We start from the raw sequence: 17,596 nt of genomic DNA on the forward strand, positions 1-17,596 counted from the left end.
TTGCAGTGCATGAATGTGCAAGATTATAAAAATGATTCCCAATCTTACTGAAGTTGATTTGTCTGATTGCCCCTAGTCAATACTGTGCACAGATGATTAAAGGCGTGCAGAGAGCCCCAGGGGTGAAGCAACCAGAGCCACACGACGGGGGATATACCTTGATGACTGATCAGTGGGTGACCACCCATCAGATGCAGTGTTTAGACTGAGTACTGTCAAGTAACCCCCACTCTCAGTTTGGATAACCCAAGGGGTCTGGAGCCAGAGCCATCAGACTTGATTACTTGATTGGCCTTTGTCTGTGTTTGGAGGCAGTGATGTTAGACTTGATAACGGGCCTTTATCTATGCTTGGAGCCAGCGCCGTTAGAATTCATTGTTGGCTTTTGTCTACAAGATGGTTGATAGGAAGGAACAAGGAACCCCCCCCCTTACCTGGCTAGATATTTAGATTGTCCTTGGTCATGCTAGTCCCCCCTTATTATTCACACATTCTCATGCTCCCATACCCTCCCAGACACACCCACCCCCCTTCCTTATGTTCATTCTACCCTATAAGAACTGCATATTTCTGTAAATTCGTTGAAGAGTTTTCTCGCGACCCAGGATTGTAACATCCCAGATTATTTTAAATGCTTGCATCAACCCAGCCTACACCCGCCCCCTTTTCTACAAGCAATTATGTTTGTTAATGTTATGTAAAAGGGCTATCCCTAGTTCCTCTGAACAAAAGTATGGTGTAAAAACGTACAATTGCAGAATTTAATACGATTTTTCTTTTGCTGAGGTCTCTCAGATCCCAAGGATAAAGAATATTAAAGAATAGTGTGTCTGAAAACCAAATCGACAAGTTGTTATTTTCCAACAGTTCTCATGGAATTAGGAAAAGTCAAATAGCATGAGGCCTACAAAACATCATTAGACATATTTTTGAAACCTTTGAAATGTGCCTGGGGTCCGTGAGACCCCGCAGATAACAGGAGGGTTAAGTGCAGGCTCGGACTGTCAATCTGGAAAATCCGTCAGCAAGACCGCCAGCAATGTGGAGAAAACAATTGTTGACAAAATATTCGACCAGGAGGTTGAGGCCTACATGATGTTGGAACCGACCATCTAATAGGGGGTTATACGGTTCCAAATAGGCTATCTATACTGTAACTCAGGTGCCGAAATGAAGTGCTACTGTCTTCACCTCCCCACACCCCTTCAAGTGGATCCATCCATCCATCCATGTAATATCAGAGGTCAGCTGGGCACAATCAAATCAAGACAGATAGAAGCTATTATGAAGATCCAAGACAAATGGATAAAGGTCTCAAAAACATTTTTTAACTTGTATTTAATATTATTAATAATAACATTACCGATGCCAGCAGCAGGCAAAACATAGGCGCAAGCTATAGTGATAACATTACCAGTCCACTGGTGCACAAGCTATAGTGTATAACATTACCAGTCCACTGGTGCACAAGCTATAGTGATTACATTACCAGTCCACTGGTGCACAATCTATAGTGATTACATTTCCAGTCCACTGGTGCACAAGCTATAGTGATAACATTACCAGTCCACTGGTGCATAGTGATAAAATTACCATTCCACTGGTGCACAAGCTATAGTGATAACATTACCAGTCCACAGGTGCTAAATGAAGAGGAGGAGGAGAGTCTGGACAGGCTGATTCCGGTGCAGAACAGGGGCAAGAAGTGGAAGGCGTTGCTGAGAACGAGCGACATGACAACCTCGCAAGTGATACTGCATGTAGTACCAGTGTTAGCTTCCGGAGTAACATTCCGTAACCTCTCTCTTAACATCAGCAAAACTAAAGAGATGATTGTGGACTATAGGAGATGGCAAGAGGAAGAGCATGCACCCCTATATATCAACAGATCCTTAGTGGAAAGGTCAGCTGCTTCAGGTTCCTCGGGGTGAACATCAGTAGTGATCTCACCTGGTCTGTTCACAAGGACAAGGTGGTGAAAGCGGCCCGGAAACGCCTCTTCTTCCTGAGGAGACTGAAGAAGTTTGGTATGGAATCAGTCAGTCATCCTCATTAACTTTTACAGATGCACTATAGAGAGCATCCTGACTGGTTGCATTACAGTGTGGTACAGGAGCTGCACAGCCAAGGACTGTAAGGTCCAACGCAGTGTGGTCAAGTCTTCGGAGCTCATCATCGGCAGGGAACTCCCAGCCCTCCAGGACATCTTCCACACACAATGCATCAGAAAACTTGGCAGGATCCTTAACACTGTTACCATCCATCCTTTAGACTTTTTTCCCCGTTGCCTTCTGGTAGGCGATACAGAAGTATTCGGTCTTGCACCTGTAGATTGGAGAGCTTGTTCTTTCCAAGAGCCATCAGGCTTTTAAATGGACAGTGATACAGTCTTGCCACTTTGCATGTTACAGTTTTCTACTGTTTGCACTGTCAGTAATATTGCACTACCTAATACCAGGCACATTTGATTCGTCTTTAGGTTAGTATAGGTATTTTAGGTTAGTATAGGTTACTATATGTGTATTATATGTTGATATGGATTGTATTGTATATATATTTTGTATATGAGTAGATATATGTTTATTATATGGGTAATTTATGTTCAGAGTACTTATATGTTATGTTATGTTATGGTATTGTACGTTATGCTATGGTAGGTTGTTGTGCGGTGTCTTGTCCTAAGAATTTAAGTGCCCAGTCTGAATTATTTTGCAGGCCGAAAACCAAACATGTTAGATTTTTTCTTTAAAGTAACATTATGCAACAATTATACCTTCAAATAACAGAATTATTTAGACTGAACACTGACTTGCAATACAGAGAAATGCGTCTGTGCCACTGCCATAGCAGGCCTGGTACTTTGGGGTACCGTGCACTAGACCAATCACAACTAGACGTAACGCAAAGCGTTACAAAATATGACGGCCGAACTGTTCAGTAGGTTTTGGCACAGAATGAGTCATGGTTGTCAGTGTGTTTGTGTGTTTTTATGTGTTTTGTGTGTGTAAATTGGTTTGTGTTTCATTTTTATGTATTAAAGGAATTATTTGGGATAGATTTTGATGATTTGGTTATATAATGTTTTGTGTACTACTTTTTTGTGGATTGTTTTGGTTTATCTCCCTCTGGAACGAAATACTGTTTTCTGATTGGCTAATGGGGTGTACATTAAGTTCGTATAGATGGACACCTTGGACGTAGTCCCAGTAGAAACGTTAAATCGCCGTTCCATATCAATGCTCTTGAATGGTTACCATTGACAACCAACGTAACGGTTTTTTTTTTTTTGACAGCTGGTAGCGATACATAGTTTCATTCAAGGAAAACAAAAATGGAAGATTTTGTTATTCATTTTAATATTCTCAGGAGCAAAACCTTTGAACAATGGTTGGAGGAGGAATTTGGAGATGACAGCGAGGGGAGACACAAAAACATTTCGGAAGAGGAGGTTGAGAGAATAGAGGGACAGGTACATGAAGCTAGCACAAAAAAAAATACTAATTGGGCACTGAAAACATTTAAAGATTTTTTAAAAGACAAAAAAATGAGTACCGATCTGAACACATATTCGGCCGATTCGCTAAATGATGCTCTTCGACACTTCTATGCCTCGGTGCAGACAGCCAAAGGAGGTGAATATGGTGTAGCAAGCTACATGTCCTTGCGGGCAGGTATAAACCGTGGGGTAGCGGCATACAATGTCATAAGTGACAAGCCTTTCCAGTCCTGCAATGTGGTCTTCAAGGCCATCCTGAAACGGTACAGGAAAAATGGCAAAGATGTCAGCGCTCATTACCCCCGCATTCCGAACCGGGAGTTACACATTATACACCACTCGGAAGCCCTCTCACTGGACACAACCAGGGGATTAGTGCAAAAAGTGTGGTACGACATCCAGCTGTCAATGGCTCGCCGCGGCAGGGAAGGAAACCGGGAGCTCACCCCACAGTCCTTCACCATCAAGAGAGACGAAAATTAAATAGAGTATGTCACCTTCTCTTTCAATCCGGAAACAAAAAACCACAAATGCGCAACCGACCCACAAAAAGAGCAGCTGCGGGGCTTTATGTATGCCACAGGTGGTCGTCTGTGCCCGGTGATGTCCTTTCGAAAATACCTGTCCAAATCCAGGAGATGCGACGGCCTTCTATTTACATCCAAGGCGTCTACCGCAGGCTGATTTGGACAGATGCGGTGTGTGGTACACCAGGGAGCCCATGGGAGTCCATTTCCTGGGCAGTATGCTAAAAAGGATCTGCGGAGAGGTAAAAAAAAAAAAAATGTTAGGCCAAATGCATTAAAAACATTCACATGTATCTGTCTTGTCAAATTAGTAGCCTAACGTAATTGTAAACTATTTCCTTACCTTCAGGTGGGCCTTCCTGAATACACCAACCACTCTCTGAGAAGCACAGCAGTCCATCTCCTCGCTGAGGCAGGCTTGGAAAGTCGCCAAATAATGGCAGTCACCGGGCATCGATGCGAGTCCAGCCTTAAAAGCTATTGGACCCCAAACGAAGTTGAGAGGAAACGATGGAGTGACATCTTAACGGCCAGTGGTACAGCTCACACTGCTAACTCGCCTGCTCCAGCTCACACGGCTAACTCGCCTGCTCCTCAACGCCTTGGTGTCGATTGTGACCCTAACCCTCCGACCAAAATCACCAAATTTGACCTCCCTGTTGCCCTGTCCAACTTCTGCATCAATGGAAACGTGGAGTTCAACTTCAAATAGTAAAACTTTATGAACAACACCTGTGTCCGTGTGTCCGTTGGCAGAGCAGAGCTCATGAGTGTCACTTTGCAGCAATGCCCGGGAAAGCTAAAGGTCATATGATATGACAGTTAAATTAACAGGAAGGGTCTGTTCCACGCACTACTTTCTCACTACTTTCTCTAACGGGAGCACTAGGCTTCAAATCAAGAATTCATCAGGTTATTAGGCATATTAGATTTCCTAAAGATAAAGGAAATTCTAAATAATAATAATAAAAACATTTTTGGATGTTGTAAACGGGAGATAAGCGGGATAACGGCCTCCGAGCTGTCCAGTTCTCCGCTCCGCGTCGTGGTGTTCTTTGCCCCGCAGCGTCCATTAACTTCGTAGAACTGGACAGCTCGTCGGCCGTTATCCCTTACATATTTTTCTTTTGCAATGTAGTTCCAGCGTCCACCCTAAGACATTTTCTCTGGATCAAACAATGTACGCAAGAGTTATAAGAGACTGTGTTTTGTGGCAAGCACTGGCAAGTTGGCAAAGTTTGAGGGTCTGCCACGCCCACACCTTCCGACTAATGAGAAAATCTTCTATAGCTTTAAGTTGCCCATGCCTGAATAGTAACCTGGCCACATTTCAAGGCGTTACCATTCAATTTGTCGGAGGAGTTCGATCAGATGAGAGGTGTGCAAACGCCGTCAAAACGCATCTTCCACTCAAAATGGCCGACTTCCTGTGGACCTTCCACCATGGCGTCAAGAGACTTTTTTGGTGCGTCCAAGCATGATGAAGACGTGTACCGAATTCCGTCAAGCTACGCCAAAATAACCCCGATGCGCAGGTTTTTTTGCAATGTTCTAGGGCCACATTTTGCTCCATCCATGGACAAAAACTCTACCGAAGATGGACGGTTACAGGCTTGATGTCCCTGGCAAATTTGGTAATTTTTCGGGCACTTTGACATACATGCGATTGAATTATAAGAGACTTTGTGTTTTGTGGCAAGCACTAACAAGTTGGCAAAGTTTGAGGGTCTGCCACGCCCACACCTTCCGACTAATGAGAAAATCTTATATAACTTTTAGTCGCCCATGCCTGAATAGTAACCAGGCCACATTTCAAGGCGTTACCTTTAAATTTGTCGGAGGAGTTCGGTCAGATGCGAGGTGTGCAAACGCTGTCGAAACGCATCTTCCACTCAAAATGTCCGACTTCCTGTGGACCTGCCACCATGGCGTCAAGAAACTTTTTGGTGCGTCCAAGCATGATGAAGACGTGTACCGAATTCCGTCAAAAATAACCCCAATGTGCAGGTTTTTTTGCAATGTTCTAGGGGGCGCTACAGAGCCATTTTGCTCCATCCATGGACAAAGACTCTACCGAAGATGGACGGTTACAGGCTTGATGTCCCTGGCAAATTTGGTAATTTTTCGAGCACTTTGACATATATGCGATTAAAACACCTCAAGTTTGCTTTTTAATTTTTAAGTAGGTGGCGCTATACATGTTATGACTGGTTATGGTATGGGTTGACATGGCCCCTTAACACAAACATTCAAGAACAATTTGGCCCTCCAAGGCCCTACGGTTCTCGGGATATTCAAAGAAAACTGTGTCCATAACCATATAAATCAATTTATTGCATGCCCCCCCGTGAACAGAATTCCACGAAACTTAACGTGCAGTCAGAAGGTGTCATAATGATCCCACACCTCCGATTTCGTGCAGTTCTGACCTTGTCAACTTACAATTAACATTTTTTACAACACTCCATTTTTGCTTTTTCATTTTTTACTAGGTGGCGCTATACATGAAATAAGTGGTAGTGGAATGGTTGACGTGGTCTCTTAAGACCAACATAGAAACAAAATGTGGTCCTCCTAAGCCCTACGGTTTTCGACTTATTCACAGAAAACTGAATCGCCCCACCCTCTTTAAAAGGGGTCCAGTCCGACGGGGGTGCAATGGATCAAAATGAAAATCAATGGTTCCACGCTAATCAAGTGGGGCTACATGCCCACCAAATTTCGTGCACCCCGGTGTTTCAGTGTCCAGGGAATCGTTGACAGAAAATCGGCGCGCAGTGGTCATAACTAGATATAACGCAAAGCGTTACAAATATGACCGCCGAACTGTTCAGTAGGTTTTTGCACAGAATGAGTCATGGTTGTCAGTGTGTTTGTGTGTTTTTTTGTGTTTTGTGTGTGTAAATTGGTTTGTGTTTCATTTTTATGTATTATATGAATTATTTGTGATAGATTTTGATGATTTGGTTGTGTAATGTTTTGTGTACTACTTTTTTGTGGATTTTTTTGGTATATTTTTCTTTTGCAATGTAGTTTGTTAAAACAGGTCACATAAAGTAAAGAAAAGTTGAATTGACCCAAACACAATATGTTGCTTTCAGAATTGTACTATCTATTTTAAACTGTTCACACACCCATCAAAAGCAGACATTCCCTTAAAATCTCTTATGTTTGGCTAATGGTAAATGTATGTATTGTCATTTGTTGTCAGGCCACCTTCAGGCCAGTTGGTGTACAGTCACATAAAAAAAAAATATTGTATGGCCCCCCATGGACAAAATTGCACGAAACTTGGCATGCATTCAGAGGGTCTCATAATGATCCACCACTTTCAATTTCGTGCACTTTCGACAATATATGTATACGTTTTAAGTGACTGGAGTTGTGAAGAGTGCATATTTTGAGGGTCTGCCACGCCCACGCCCTTCAAACTTTGTAAAAGATTCTCATAACTTTGAATTCCCCATTGCTGAAGAGTAACCTGACCACGTTTGAAGGCATAACCATTCAGTGGAGGCTGGTGGTTTTTAAAGTGAGGGAGGAAGGACTGTGCGCCTGGTTGCCATTGCCCTGCTTATTCCGTTGGTGGCATAAGTATGTGAGATCCAAGTTGTTTCAGGGGGTTTTTGTGGACTACAGTACTACAAAATAGCAGGCAGGGATACAATTGATACAAAGCCACCAGTGTGACACCATTGTACTTAAAAAGCTGGTGGACAGCATGTCTTTGGACTAGACAAGGCCAGAAGGAAAGGATGCAGCCAATTAGTCAAATCAGGCCTACTCTTGATTTGAAAAACTACATTCTTAATGTTGGGCCTACCATTTGGCCTTTTTTCCCCCTCAATTACTAAAGCTATTGGTTACTATTTGACTAATTTTCAGCTGCAATTGTTTTAAGAAAAATTAAGACACCAAAAGTGATGCATCATGCTCTGAATCATTCACTAACATCCTTTCCAAAATATTAAACAACAAGTAAAAAAGGCAACAAGTATAAGAGAACATTATTTTTTCACTAACTATAACATGGGCTGTTAGCCTAACATTGTTTGTGGCAAATGTGGATGTTTCAGAATGTTGGTCAATGTTCATTGATCACTTAGGGGTGGACTGACTTTGATTACATTTTGTATTAAACAGAAATATATTTTTATGTTTGGCTATGTGTCTGTTTTAGCAGATGCTTTAAGCTTATATTAAACAAATAGACCTATGGAAAAAGAACAAACCCTGAGTAAATTACCTTTGTTCTCTAAAATTGCGAAAACAAAAACTTCCTATAATTGCTGCTCAGATTATGCCAGATTATTACAGCTATCACTCAAAGTAGCCAAGTATGAGGCCAATGCCCAAGTGACAAGTAGGCTAATTAGAATAGATACGAAACACATCGCGTTCTGAAACATTCATTAACAATTTCCATTCAGAATGTCAGCTGAACGTGAACAGTCAGACTAACAATACAATAGGGTCCGACTGCGTCCTGCGTCCTCCTGCCAAGACACGCCCCGTGTACAAAGACGCGCCCCTCGTGTAAAATACACGCCTATATACAACGACTGACCAATCTCAGCGTGATAACGTAATACGTAGGATTGTGATTTCCTACTGCGGGCAGTCATTTTCCAACGTAGCACAGAGACGGGTAAAAAATAACGAAATATTTGTCCTTGTACTGTTGAGTACGGTGTCACAATGACAATGGGATCTCCACTGAAGTTTTCCCCGTCCTTCTTTAGTCTGATGTTGGAGTTTATTTGTAAGCAACTTTATTGGAGCTCCAGCAGTTGTCTTGTTGAGCAACAACATCGTTAACTCTTCTGTTACGAAGCTGTTCCGTTTTTGTCAAAACCTACAAAACGTAGTGATCTTTGCCATACAGCTACACAGCCTGCCACACCATAGGTACACAAAATATGGTTTCAATATTTCAGTTAACTTCTGTAAGTCCAGATATTGCCTGGTGTTTGTAGGCTACGGGAGGGAGTCAATTTACTGTAACAGTGGAGTTAAAAAGTTAGTGTAACATTTTGCTCATGGGCAGTGTCATTTAAATTCGAGCTCTTAATATTCACAAAAATATTGATTGGAATTTTCTCTGAAAATGTCAGGCTGACCAAAGAGTAATGAAGAGAAACCGAATTTGCATTTACTGATAACTGTGATGTCAAACGCATATACTTTAGAGAGGTACAAAGTAAAGTTACTTAAAGGATACAAGCCTTAGAATTGTACATTTTCGCCCCTATTCCACTTGTATTGTTTACAGACAATACTTATGCATACGATAGGGAATTCTTAGTAAGGGAAACATGACTCAGGCCATAAGGGTAGGCTACATTTTTTTATTATACAGAAAGGGAAGGTCATTACACAAAGCATTTAAAGTAAATAAAAAAGTAAATACAAAATATGTGCAATAACATTAAAGGATAAAATTATTATTAAAAATGGGAAACACAAGAGGCATTGGCAGGTATAAGTTAACACAAAAAAAAGTACAAAATAAAGGGGACGGAGAAGAGGGCCCTCAGAATTGGGACCCAGAGGCAGAGCAGATGTGTGTGTGTGTGTGTGTGTGTGGGGGGGGGGGGGGGGGGGGGCACAGCCAAACATCTCGCAGGGGCCCCTTCTACAATATTTCGTGGGCCCAGAGAGAGAGAGAGAGAGAGAGAAAGAGAGAAAGACACTTTTTACTCATTTATATCCCACTCCCCCCCCATCATTCAGGTGGCAATCCCAACTACAATAGCCGGGAAAGTCGTCAGTTGCATAAAAGCCCTGGAGGACTCCCCGCTGGCCGTTCCCCCTGTAGCCAGGCCCGCTGTCTTTGTACAGTTGGCAGCATTGCAGATTGCGGCACTCAGAAATGGCCAATGCCGTTCGGTACCTCTCCCGGTGGCTTGGAGCCAATCTGCTCCATTTCACCACACCTAAAATCCAATGAGCAGTGTCAGTTTAGATGCCTACACACATTTCTCTACAACCACACTTTTTGGGCATTTTTAATGGCATGTCAACATCTGATGCAACAGCTCTGTAAATGCAGTATTATTTAATAACTTACTGTCTAGCCAGTTGTAATGGGCCTCATAAAACTGTGGCTGGCAGACAACGGCGTTCATCTTTTGGCAGGTCATAGCCAGCCGCAGGATGGCGGAATAATCATCTTCCAATACCACCATGAGAAAAATCTCTCTCATCACTTCCTCCGGCAACTGTGGAAACAAACAGGTGGCAGTTTGTCAAAGGGTGAAGAGCTGGTGGGGGAATGCAAACAGGCTTTGCAAAGTTCTTTTTTTGGAATTCAATATCATAGGCACTGAAAGCAGTGAAACAGGTGCTTAGCAGTGTATGTATGATCAGGGCCTTTCAGTCATGTTCTGCCATGTTTGTAAAGAACAGCATATCCAAAAAGCTTTCAAATATGGTACAGTCTATGGCAGTTATTGTGACATACCTCCAAAATTCCAACCTCCTGGTCGTCAGGCCAGCGTTTTTTGAAAGGTGTAGGTGCCTATCACACACACACACACACACACACACACACACAGTGCAGTAAATGAATATGCTGGTACACAAATTTACACTCGCTCAGACACATTCACTCAACACACACAGCGTAAAACATTAACATACTGATACAGACTTGTACAACACACACATCCTACACACGTCCTACATACATGTCCATGGATTCATTATTGATCGTTCACTATTAATTTGAAAGGGCTGCGAGTTGTTTTTAAATATTGTCAATTCATTTTCCCTTGTTGTTCTCAGAAAACGCTCTAAAGATTTGTTATTGTGTTGCTCTGTAATCATATAAGCTACTTGTGTAGACCAAAATGGTGTTGAGGATGCCAAAACAATTTAATAAAAACATAAATATTATTTTTGTTTTAAGTTTGGTATAAACAAATCCTCTAGTTGCATCCCAGAGGCACTTGTTATTTGGGTCATATCATGCCTACACACGTCCTACACACGTCCTACACTTTGTCGGAGAGCCTTCCCAGATGAGTTACAGCTGTAATAGCTGCAATAGCTGCAAAAGATGTGTATATAAAGTCATATTACAGCAATAGGCCTTGAGATGGAGGTGGCGGGTGCGTGGCTGGCATTGGGCACGGCGTACTGAGGCCTTGAGATGGAGGTGGCGGGTGCGTGGCTGGCATTGGGCTCGGCGTGCTGAGGCCTTGAGATGGAGGTGGTGTCCTCATGTCAGGGCAGGTCTGCAGGTGCTTTATGCATGAAGTTTTGCTGCCAGTAATGGTTGAGCACACACTGTGGTAGTGTGGAGATCTTGTGTTGGCACAGTTGTGTTGGCACCTATAGATTTTGTAGCCTTCCAAAAAGGAACAGAAAAGTAAATTAGAAAATATTAACTGTTAGTATTCCTTGTTCACTACATCACAAGCTAATTGATATGTTATGAGTTTGATAAAAGCATAAAGAACATAGAATATAAAACATTAGTGACATGCATTTAACTTTAAATTACCATTGTGAGATGGCTGCTCTGTCATGTGTTTGAACATGTGCAACCATGGCTGGGTAATCGCCAACTTTTCTACAAACTTGGCACCCGTAAGAATCTCCAAACCGCACTGGCTGCATCAGAGATCCATGTTTGCAAACAGTTGGATGGATCTGAAAAGACAAAAAGTAATTTCTGCTGCACAAACAATTCAACCAGATTTACAGTTTAAGTCAGCTCTTAGGCATCCAATGTGTAATTAACTAAACCAACCCTATAGATAAATGCAAGTGTATACAATGTAAGCGCAGGTGTGACATAGTAGATGCTTTAACATGGCTCACACAAACAGACAGATCTTCCTCAGGCATCTTTGATCTAATTTAGTCCTTTGCAAGCAGTGTGCAGATCCTTTCCCGCTCCTACTAGTTAGCGGCTAACCACATAGCCATGGGATGACAACTTCAAATCGGTAACACGGCGAAATGATGATAATCAAATCAATACAAACCAGTGAGAGTATATTGCGACAAAACAAACACGTCATCAAACGCGGTAATTAACAATTAAATAGGTAACATGAAAAGCAACAACTGTTAAGCTTAAGCAATGTCAACATAAAGGAAAAGTTAGCAGAGACATCCCAAAAACGCAGCCAATTTGTGGTTGGATTGACGACACATTATTACGCTGTGAGTGTACATGAAAATTTAAAGTAGAACTACACCAAGAACAATGACAGTATACGATCTCTGACTGACAATGCAGTCCACTCACCAAATCAATCGAGGCAATCATCATTATGCTGTCTAACTGCTGTTGACCAATTCGTTAAATCTCCGGACTAGTTTCGACAAGAGAATTAGATCCGCAAATGTCAAATAGATTATGGCTCTGCACGAGGCTATGTGTGACGCCAGACGCCGTCGTGAATCAGACCAATCAGGGCCGACTAAATACACGCCCTCCTTACAATACACGCCTCCTCAAAATACACGCCCCCGTCTTGCAGGACGCAGTCGGACCCTACTCTAACAATAGGCGTATGAACGATTTAAACAAAACAGTACAGCCGATTGTTTTTGTATGGTACCAGTGAGCTATAAGTATTTCGCATACTGTAAAGGGGCTATTTACCAGCCTAATTGCTGCCCCCTGCAGGTTACCTATTTGGACAGATTTACCTGGGCACTGAATCAAGACAAACGCAGACCATCTTTGTAAAAGCACCTTGAGGAGAGAGCAGTGGGCGGAACATGAATCACATCGATGTAAACGGCTAAGTGCTGATTAATAAATAGATAAATAACATGAGATGTAGGCCTATACACAGGAACAGATGGATCTATAAATTAGCATCACATACACAGCAAATTCATCGGTGTTTCAGATGGGCAAAGTACAAACAAGTAAAACCAGTTAAAACCAGTCAAATTCATCCCAATTACAATGTCAGTGCTAAAATCCACATCAAAAGCCACAAGGCGTCCACAGCACGCATAAGCACAGCAAACCAAGGCAAAATATATCCCCTATTCTTCAGTACAGACACAGCACTTTGCACGGGACATGAGCTTGCTCTGCTTCCTGTTCACACATGAACACACTAACAGACATAAAGAAACCCGCCGAGGAACACAATTCCCCCGGAAAACAACAAAACATTAGGTACACACAATACTACCTGATAGGCCGGCCTCCTCGCCGCGACTGCCGGACGTGGGGTACAACGGTGGTACACTGACCAGTATTTCGCCACCCGCAACTATAGTCTAACGCACTACGTCCAATTGTTACATATCATGTTCACGCGACGCATCACTCACCCACGTCCTGGCACGGCAGGCCTCGGCTTGGAGCTCAACCGTATCTCCTGTGCCTAACCTCCCGTTCCTATACAAACAACCCTGTAACTGTTTAGATTTTGTTTTGTTTATTTTTGTTCAAGTTTTGTTTGTGGTGATTATTTTCGTTTTGATAAGTTTGTTTTACCTTTTTGTCTGTCTCATGATTGGGTTTAGTTACATAGGAAGTGAGGTCATGGGGGTCAGGGGTCACACACACACCTTTATTATGGTAGCAAAAGTGTACCTGACTAGGAGACCTGAGACGCCGGCTCGCGGTCATGGTAGTATACCGCTGAGCCCAAGCTGATGAGTGTGATTACGTGCCTCATTTCCCCTCTCAATCGTTATGCAGCCAACGAGGTATGTTTGTCTATTTATGATGCTTTATTTCTTTGATTTCTTTGGGTTTTAATGTTTGGTTTGATTGTCTGTTGATTGTGTTTTTACTGCTTTTAACCAGTTCGACGTTGGATTACAACTGAATTAAAGAGAATAATAAATCCATCAGTAACTGAAGAACTTTGGCCTTGCGTCTTTCCTGGAGGGGAGTGATAGTCGAACTCGAGGCGAACTCGGAGCAGAACTCTGCATCGGCTCACGGGTTATCTATCCTCAACCTGAAGATTCGTCAGTTTGCCGGGGATTAATGAAAGTTTCTCGGATTAAAGCCACGTTTTCGCTGAAGAAGTAAGCGAATTGGACTCGTTGCCTAAAGTGACTTCACGCATGAACTGTGTTCGGATTTACAACGCGCTTCAGCGATTGAAGACGCGTGGAGGAACGGCATGAAACAGATAAGCAGCTTTTAGCATTCATGTTTTCTTTTAGACGGTTTGAAGCTTTAATCAATGAACAATGATAATGGGTTGTCTTTATTAGCCTAATGGCCACATTTAAGGACATTTAAAACTGATATTGGGGGCTTTGACAAATGCAACCGAATTGAAAATGTTTGCACGTGTATCACCAGGTTGCTGAATTGTATGTTGATGTACGTTTGTATTGTTATTGCCGACTATGTTCAAGTGTAGCTGAAGCTGTCATCAAGTTGTTTTATGAACCCTTCAAGTTTAGTAGGTAGTAATTGTTTGAAGACAGCGACTCAGTGTTACAGTTAGGCAATACAAAATCCACTATGTCTCCAGTGGTAGAAGAGAAGGGCAAAACCCTACACATGGACCAGTTAAACTTATTGCTGCTTCGTTTTAACAATGTCTATGAATATTGGAAAGTCAGGACTAAAGTGGCTAAAAGATCTGTGCAGCAAAACCTTCCAAGTGTCATTCTTCAAGAACTTGTAACCCGCATTGAAAAGGAATTAACTGAACTTAATGATATTTACGATGCCTATAGAAAACTTGATGTTCCAACTCAAGACATGCGCCGCAAATTCGAAAAAAGCACCTCTATTACTAAGGTTATGATGAAGAATGTTAAGTCTCGGATTCAAGGAGCCGAGGAAGAAGCTGCAGTGGAGGGAGAAGCTCCAGTGCAAGAAGAAGCTGCAGTGGAGGGAGAAGCTCCAGTGCTAGAAGAAGCTGCAGTGGAGGGAGAAGCTCCAGTGCAGGAAGAAGAAGCTCCAGTGCCGGAAGAAGCTCCAGTGCAGGGAGAAGAAGCTCCGGTAGAGGAAGCGGCTCTGGTAGAGGAAGAGGGTCCTGTGGAAGAGGAAGCTTCTTTAGAAGAAGAAGCAGCAGTTTCGGAAACCGTAGAGGGTGAAGAGGCACCCACAGAAGGTGAGGCCGATCCTGCTGCTCCAGAGGAAGCTTCTGCTCCACCACCATCAGAAGACGTAGAGGGTGAAGAGACACCCACAGAAGGTGAAGCTGCAACTGATGCTGATACTCCAGCGGCTACTCCTGCACCGGCAGAAGAGGAGCCCCCAGTGGAAGGTGGATCTGACATAGACACGGAGAATGATGCTGCAGTAGTGTCACAAGAGGAAGCAGCGCCTGTAGGAGATGACAAGGTGGGAGAAGTCACTGAGGATGATCCAGAACGTAAAGCTGTCCATGTGTTTAAGACCAAAGCAACGGAAAATGGGACCTTGTTAGATCGTCTGACAAAGTTCTCTGATCGGAAAAGAGTTGTCAAGGCTGCCGCATGTCTTAAGAGTCATGTTAAACGTTTCAGTGGCTGTAAGTCAAACCCAAGTCGTGCCACAAGTATTGAAGAAAGACGAGAAGCAGAGGTATCTATCATTAAAATGGCTCAAATGGAAGCATTCAGCGTTGAAATTGAAAGTTTAAAAAGGAACCATGAAGTACAACCAAGAAGTGTGCCATCAAGGGGTGGTTTCTCAAATGACACTCAAGATCTTGTCAAGGCCTTGGCTGAGGCCATAGCAGCAAATAGGCTGCCGGTTCCAGAACCAACCATCTTCTGTGGCGACCCACTGCAGTTCAATCACTGGAAGTTATCCTTTCAAATTTTAATTGAGAGGAAGAATATCCCTGAATTTTGGTCAAGATGGAGAAAGGAATATCTCCTCAATCTTCGACAAAGACAGCGATGGCAAAGGGATAAGCCTAAATACAAGAGTCAATGATAGTCATCCTCCTAGAAGATGATTCACCTCGAAATCAATGGAGATTGGTAAGGGTGGCTGAAGTTTATCCAAGCTCTGATGGAAGGGTTCGAAAAGTTATGCTATTGATGAGCGATTCAACTTTGGATCATTTAGGAAGGCGCACTTCTAAACCCATGTATCTTGACAGAACGGTTCAAAAGATTGTCGTGCTGCTTGAGGCTCAATAATGCTGTACTTTGCACAGTTTGCCATATAGGGTTATAATAGTTTGAACCATTTATGATTTTTTTTTTGAGTGAAATCAGTTATGATTTGGTGGGAGTGTAACTGTTTAGATTTTGTTTTGTTTATTTTTGTTCAAGTTTTGTTTGTGGTGATTTATTTTCGTTTTGATAAGTTTGTTTTACCTTTTTGTCTGTCTCATGATTGGGTTTAGTTACATAGGAAGTGAGGTCATGGGGGTCAGGGGTCACACACACACCTTTATTATGGTAGCAAAAGTGTACCTGACTAGGAGACCTGAGACGCCGGCTCGCGGTCATGGTAGTATACCGCTGAGCCCAAGCTGATGAGTGTGATTACGTGCCTCATTTCCCCTCTCAATCGTTATGCAGCCAACGAGGTATGTTTGTCTATTTATGATGCTTTATTTCTTTGATTTCTTTGGGTTTGAATGTTTGGTTTGATTGTCTGTTGATTGTGTTTTTACTGCTTTTAACCAGTTCGACGTTGGATTACAACTGAATTAAAGAGAATAATAAATCCATCAGTAACTGAAGAACTTTGGCCTTGCGTCTTTCCTGGAGGGGAGTGATAAACCCCCTTATATCCCCGTTTAGCAATTGCTTCATGCAACACAGGTGTGTAGTGACGTTTAAGCCGGCGGACGGGCAGGACCCCGCCCCCCACATTGTCGTTCATTCAAACGCCTGCTTACAATACCATTTAGTATTAACGGAAGCGGTTTTACCATTGGGTTTAGTGACTTTGATTTTTGGAACAGGTTTCCCTGTTGTTTTGATACTAACCTTCTCTCTGTAGCTCAATGAATGAAACGGTTTGTTCAATAAAACATGATCAATATCTTCGTTCTCCATTGCACATCCTCTTTATTTGCAATCTTTCGACAACAATCTTTAAGGGTGACGTGTTATCGATATCCTTCTGCAGAATGGTTGAAGAGGGAAACTTCGTTCGGTATTAATGTCTAATCCCCTCCCTTCAACGCCAAATCCGATGTTTATTGGTTAAGCGATATTGGCGCAGACTCAGAATCTAGGGAGGTCTTTCCGCCCCTGGGAAATGTAAGTGAATGAGCCCCACGAGCTGCCAGTATCAGAGACAGATCCCATTGATCTCAATGGGAGCCAAGGGGAGGACGTCCTCCGTGCGGTAATTTCTTGTCACGATAGGGGGTGCTAATGTTATTTTAACTCAGAGAAACAAATTATATTATTCATAGTATTAAAAACTGATATCAAACTGCATTTTTAAAGGCACCCAGTGCAACTTTATGTAAACATTCAATGAAAAATAAACATTCAATTTCTAGTCTTTTTTACACGTAGTAAGTTTCAATAACTCCATACCATTACATATCGACATTCAAGGAGCAAAGATGAGACGTCATTGTGTGGTGAGAACTGATAGAAAATCGTAAACAACAACAATCGCCGGTGGGGAGAAGCCATTTTTCCATTGACTGGAAGCCTGCTT

General features: G+C 42.5%; 1 long non-coding RNA gene across 1 annotated transcript; it reads right to left on the reverse strand.

Moving 5' to 3' along the window:
* Nucleotides 1-9,658: 9,658 nt before the first annotated feature.
* On the reverse strand, nucleotides 9,659-12,369 carry LOC308383054. The gene is made up of 5 exons (XR_013969069.1): nucleotides 12,284-12,369; nucleotides 11,531-11,679; nucleotides 10,487-11,374; nucleotides 10,094-10,244; nucleotides 9,659-9,959 (listed from the first exon to the last, which is right to left on the reverse strand). It is a non-coding gene; the product is annotated as an uncharacterized lncRNA (long non-coding RNA).
* Nucleotides 12,370-17,596: the final 5,227 nt, after the last annotated feature.

Source organism: Sprattus sprattus, assembly GCF_963457725.1.
Source record: "Sprattus sprattus genome assembly, chromosome: 1".
Lineage (NCBI taxonomy): Eukaryota > Metazoa > Chordata > Actinopteri > Clupeiformes > Clupeidae > Sprattus > Sprattus sprattus.